The sequence below is a fragment of the Rhinatrema bivittatum genome, unplaced genomic scaffold (assembly GCF_901001135.1).
Source record: "Rhinatrema bivittatum unplaced genomic scaffold, aRhiBiv1.1, whole genome shotgun sequence".
NCBI lineage: Eukaryota > Metazoa > Chordata > Amphibia > Gymnophiona > Rhinatrematidae > Rhinatrema > Rhinatrema bivittatum.
Genome location: NW_021820250.1, coordinates 1 through 6,099, shown reverse-complemented (window position 1 = coordinate 6,099; position 6,099 = coordinate 1).

The following is a 6,099-nucleotide window of genomic DNA, read 5'->3' as shown; positions in this document are numbered from 1 at the left end:
AAGAGTGGATAGAAGGAATGGATGAACAAACAGTAAGACTGGATGGAAGAATGGTAAGAATGGATGAAGTATAGATGGAAGGAGTGGATGGAAGGAGTGGTTGGAAGACGTAAATGGACAAACTGGATGGATGGATGGAAGGAGTTGATGAACAAATGGTAAGAGTGGATGGAAGGAATGAAAAGACAACAGAGTGGATGGATGGTGTGAATGGACAAACAGTGGATGGATGGATGGAAGGGATAGATGATTGAATATTAAGAGTGGATGGAAGGAAAGGATGGACAAACAGATTGGATGAATGGAGTGGATGGATGAATTGAATGGTAAGAGTGGATGGACTGTATGGATGAATGGAAAGAATGGATGGGGTGGATGGATGGTTGGCGTGAATGGATAAACAGTAAGAATGGATGGAAGAAGTGAATGGACAAATAGTAAGAGTGGATGGATGAATGGACGGAGTGGATAGAAGGAGTGGATGGATGGTTGGAGTAATTGGACAAATATTAAGAGTGGATGGAAGGAATGAAAAGACAACAGAGTGGATGGATGGAGTGAATGGACAAAGAGTGGATGGATGGAAGGGACAGATGGATGAATGATAAGAGTGAATGGAAGGAATGGATGGACAAACAGATTGGATGAATGGAGTGGATAGATGAATGGCAAAAGTGGATAGAAGGAGTGGTTGGATGAAATGAATGGTAAGAGTGGATGGACTGTATGGATGAATGGAAAGAATGGATGGGGTGGATGGACAAATGAGTGCATAGAAGGAGTGGGTGGATGGTTGGAGTGAATGGATAAACACTAAGGATGGATGGAAGAAGTGGATGGACAAACAGTACGAGTGGATAGAAGGAGTGGATGGATGGAGTGGATAGAAGGAGTAGATGGATGGAGTGAATGGACGAACAGTAAGAGTGGATAGAAGGAGTGGATGACTGGATGGAGTGGATAGAATGAGTGGATGGATGGATGAATGGATGGAGTGGATAGAAGGAGTGGATGGATGGATGAATGGATGGAGTGGATGGATGGAGTGAATGGACGTACAGTACGAGTGGATAGAAGGAGTGGATGGATGGATGGAGTGAATGGACGTACAGTAAGAGTGGATAGAAGGAGTGGATGGATGGATGGAGTGGATGGATGGAGTGAATGGACGAACAGTAAGAGTGGATAGAAGGAATGGATGGATGGAGTGGATAGAAGGAGTGGATGGATGGAGGGAATGGATGAACAGTAAGAGTGGATAGAAGGAATGGATGAATGGATGGAGATAGGAGTGGATGGATGGATGGAGCGAATGGACAAACAGTAAGAGTGGATAGAAGGAGTGGATGACTGGATGGAGTGGATAGAAGGAGTGGATGGATGGAGTGAATGGACGAACAGTAAGAGTGGATAGAAGGAGTGGGATGACTGGATGGAGTGGATAGAAGGAGTGGATGGATGGATGGAGTGAATGGACGAACAGTAAGAGTGGATAGAAGGAACGGATGAATGGATGGAGTGAATGGACGAACAGTAAGAGTGGATAGAAGGAGTGGATGGATGGATGGAGTGAATGGACGAACAGTAAGAGTGGATAGAAGGAATGGATGGATGGATGGAGTGAATGGACGAACAGTAAGAGTGGATAGAAGGAGCGGATGAATGGATGGAGTGGATAGAAGGAGTGGATGGATGGATCTAGTGAATGGACGAACAGTAAGAGTGGATAGAAGGAGCGGATGAATGGATGGAGTGAATGGACGAACAGTAAGAGTGGATGGATGGATGGAGTGAATGGACGAACAGTAAGAGTGGATAGAAGGAGTGGATGGATGGATGGAGTGAATGGACGAACAGTAAGAGGGGATAGAAGGAATGGATGGATGGATGGAGTGAATGGACATACAGTACGAGTAGATAGAAGGAGTGGATGGATGGATGGAGTGGATGGATGGAGTGAATGGACGAACAGTAAGAGTGGATAGAAGGAATGGATGGATGATGTCTGGTTGCAGATAAGTTTAACACTACAGATGTTTTAATGTGAACAAGTCTGAGTCAATACTGCAAGTAAAGAGGCTTTAAAGAGTCTTAAGTGTTTGTCAGATCAAAAAACATTTTTGCAGGTTGTGTCTATATTTTCAGTTCTCAAATACATTATTGTGGAGTGGGCAAAAGAAACAAAGTAATTCATAATAGAAAAATCAACACAGGATACATGTGTTGATTCCCAGAAGAGCGGGTGGATGCATGAATCGGCTTCCTAAAGGAGCTGGTAGAGAATTCAAGAGGGCCTGGGATAACCAGAGAGAAATCCTGGTTGTGAAGGTGCAAGGGGCAAGCGAAAAAGCAAATGGGGTCTTTGGCGTTGCAGCAGAAATGGGACTGGAGAGAGTGGATGGGCCTTGCGTTCCTTAAATGCCATTACCCTGAATGTTTCTACGGCTTTTCCAGAAGCTGGAATATCTACTCTTACACCCTCATGTCAAAGACACAAGGACTCTAGCGAGGCTGTCACAGAGAGAGAGAGAGGACTCCCAGCCTAGCGCTGCGTATTCCTGCTGATTTCACTGCGCAGGACAGCGATGGAGGCGCAGGCTCATTCACTCCAAATACAAAAGCACAGCACACATTTCGTTTATTTTTTGAGGGGATCCCATCCAGGGATGATTCTTCCTTCCTGATGATTGATGTCCATCCTCACTACCTGCTGGGACCCCCAGCTCATTTTACGTAGGTCAGGGAACAGAAATGAAGTGATGATGACATTTGACCTATGAAATTATGGGCCAAAGCTGAACTAAATACCATCACGCAATGATATATAGTCTGTCAACTCACTATGACATGAGAGCGTCTGGTTATTATGCATTCATCTTTCACTGAAGCAGGGATAAATACATTTGATCCTCAATTATCTGATACCAGTCAGGTTAGGTAATGTATATGCATCAGTGACATCCGCTGGACATTTAACTTGTCTGTGACTGCACAAAGGCTTGTCCAGTTTTCATCAGTCAGGAAGCTGTTGGATTTTGGAGTCTGTGTCTTTAGCTAAGCCTGAGGCACAAAGCAGAGTAGTGTTTTTATCAGCTCCACAGGCCTGTGAAAGGCATCACTGCCACGGGTGTCCCAGCAACCCAGGCTGCTGCCAGGGAGCTCGAACTTAATTGTATTTTCCTTCCACAGGCCCTGGAATTTGACCCAGCAGAGAATATTAGGACCCCCTCTGGGGATGTCTCTGCTGCAGACACATCACATGCCCTCTGCTGGGACCCCTCTGGGGATGTCTCTGCTGCAGACACATCACATGCCCTCTGCTGGGACCCCTCTGGGGATGTCTCTGCTGCAGACACATCACATGCCCTCTGCTGGGACCCCTCTGGGGATGTCTCTGCTGCAGACACATCACATGCCCTCTGCTGGGACCCCTCTGGGGATGTCTCTGCTGCAGACACATCACATGCCCTCTGCTGGGACCCCTCTGGGGATGTCTCTGCTGCAGACACATCACATGCCCTCTGCTGGGACCCCTCTGGGGGTGTCTCTGCTGCAGACACATCACATGCCCTCTGCTGGGACCCCTCTGGGGATGTCTCTGCTGCAGACACATCACATGCCCTCTGCTGGGACCCCTCTGGGGATGTCTCTGCTGCAGACACATCACATGCCCTCTGCTGGGACCCCTCTGGGGATGTCTCTGCTGCAGACACATCACATGCCCTCTGCTGGGACCCCTCTGGGGATGTCTCTGCTGCAGACACATCACATGCCCTCTGCTGGGACCCCTCTGGGGATGTCTCTGCTGCAGCCACATCACATGCCCTCTGCTGGGACCCCTCTGGGGATGTCTCTGCTGCAGACACATCACATGCCCTCTGCTGGGACCCCTCTGGGGATGTCTCTGCTGCAGACACATCACATGCCCTCTGCTGGGACCCCTCTGGGGATGTCTCTGCTGCAGACACATCACATGCCCTCTGCTGGGACCCCTCTGGGGATGTCTCTGCTGCAGACACATCACATGCCCTCTGCTGGGACCCCTCTGGGGATGTCTCTGCTGCAGACACATCACATGCCCTCTGCTGGGACCCCTCTGGGGATGTCTCTGCTGCAGACACATCACATGCCCTCTGCTGGGACCCCTCTGGGGATGTCTCTGCTGCAGACACATCACATGCCCTCTGCTGGGACCCCTCTGGGGATGTCTCTGCTGCAGACACATCACATGCCCTCTGCTGGGACCCCTCTGGGGATGTCTCTGCTGCAGACACATCACATGCCCTCTGCTGGGACCCCTCTGGGGATGTCTCTGCTGCAGACACATCACATGCCCTCTGCTGGGACCCCTCTGGGGATGTCTCTGCTGCAGACACATCACATGCCCTCTGCTGGGACCCCTCTGGGGATGTCTCTGCTGCAGACACATCACATGCCCTCTGCTGGGACCCCTCTGGGGATGTCTCTGCTGCAGACACATCACATGCCCTCTGCTGGGACCCCTCTGGGGATGTCTCTGCTGCAGACACATCACATGCCCTCTGCTGGGTCCCCTCTGGGGATGTCTCTGCTGCAGACACATCACATGCCCTCTGCTGGGACCCCTCTGGGGATGTCTCTGCTGCAGACACATCACATGCCCTCTGCTGGGACCCCTCTGGGGATGTCTCTGCTGCAGACACATCACATGCCCTCTGCTGGGTCCCCTCTGGGGATGTCTCTGCTGCAGACACATCACATGCCCTCTGCTGGGACCCCTCTGGGGATGTCTCTGCTGCAGACACATCACATGCCCTCTGCTGGGACCCCTCTGGGGGTGTCTCTGCTGCAGACACATCACATGCCCTCTGCTGGGACCCCTCTGGGGGTGTCTCTGCTGCAGACACATCACATGCCCTCTGCTGGGACCCCTCTGGGGATGTCTCTGCTGCAGACACATCACATGCCCTCTGCTGGGTCCCCTCTGGGGATGTCTCTGCTGCAGACACATCACATGCCCTCTGCTGGGACCCCTCTGGGGATGTCTCTGCTGCAGACACATCACATGCCCTCTGCTGGGACCCCTCTGGGGATGTCTCTGCTGCAGACACATCACATGCCCTCTGCTGGGACCCCTCTGGGGATGTCTCTGCTGCAGACACATCACATGCCCTCTGCTGGGACCCCTCTGGGGGTGTCTCTGCTGCAGACACATCACATGCCCTCTGCTGGGACCCCTCTGGGGGTGTCTCTGCTGCAGACACATCACATGCCCTCTGCTGGGACCCCTCTGGGGATGTCTCTGCTGCAGACACATCACATGCCCTCTGCTGGGACCCCTCTGGGGATGTCTCTGCTGCAGACACATCACATGCCCTCTGCTGGGACCCCTCTGGGGATGTCTCTGCTGCAGACACATCACATGCCCTCTGCTGGGACCCCTCTGGGGGTGTCTCTGCTGCAGACACATCACATGCCCTCTGCTGGGACCCCTCTGGGGGTGTCTCTGCTGCAGACACATCACATGCCCTCTGCTGGGACCCCTCTGGGGATGTCTCTGCTGCAGACACATCACATGCCCTCTGCTGGGACCCCTCTGGGGATGTCTCTGCTGCAGACACATCACATGCCCTCTGCTGGGACCCCTCTGGGGATGTCTCTGCTGCAGACACATCACATGCCCTCTGCTGGGACCCCTCTGGGGATGTCTCTGCTGCAGACACATCACATGCCCTCTGCTGGGACCCCTCTGGGGATGTCTCTGCTGCAGACACATCACATGCCCTCTGCTGGGACCCCTCTGGGGATGTCTCTGCTGCAGACACATCACATGCCCTCTGCTGGGACCCCTCTGGGGATGTCTCTGCTGCAGACACATCACATGCCCTCTGCTGGGACCCCTCTGGGGATGTCTCTGCTGCAGACACATCACATGCCCTCTGCTGGGACCCCTCTGGGGATGTCTCTGCTGCAGACACATCACATGCCCTCTGCTGGGACCCCTCTGGGGATGTCTCTGCTGCAGACACATCACATGCCCTCTGCTGGGACCCCTCTGGGGATGTCTCTGCTGCAGACCCATCACATGCCCTCTGCTGGGACCCCTCTGGGGATGTCTCT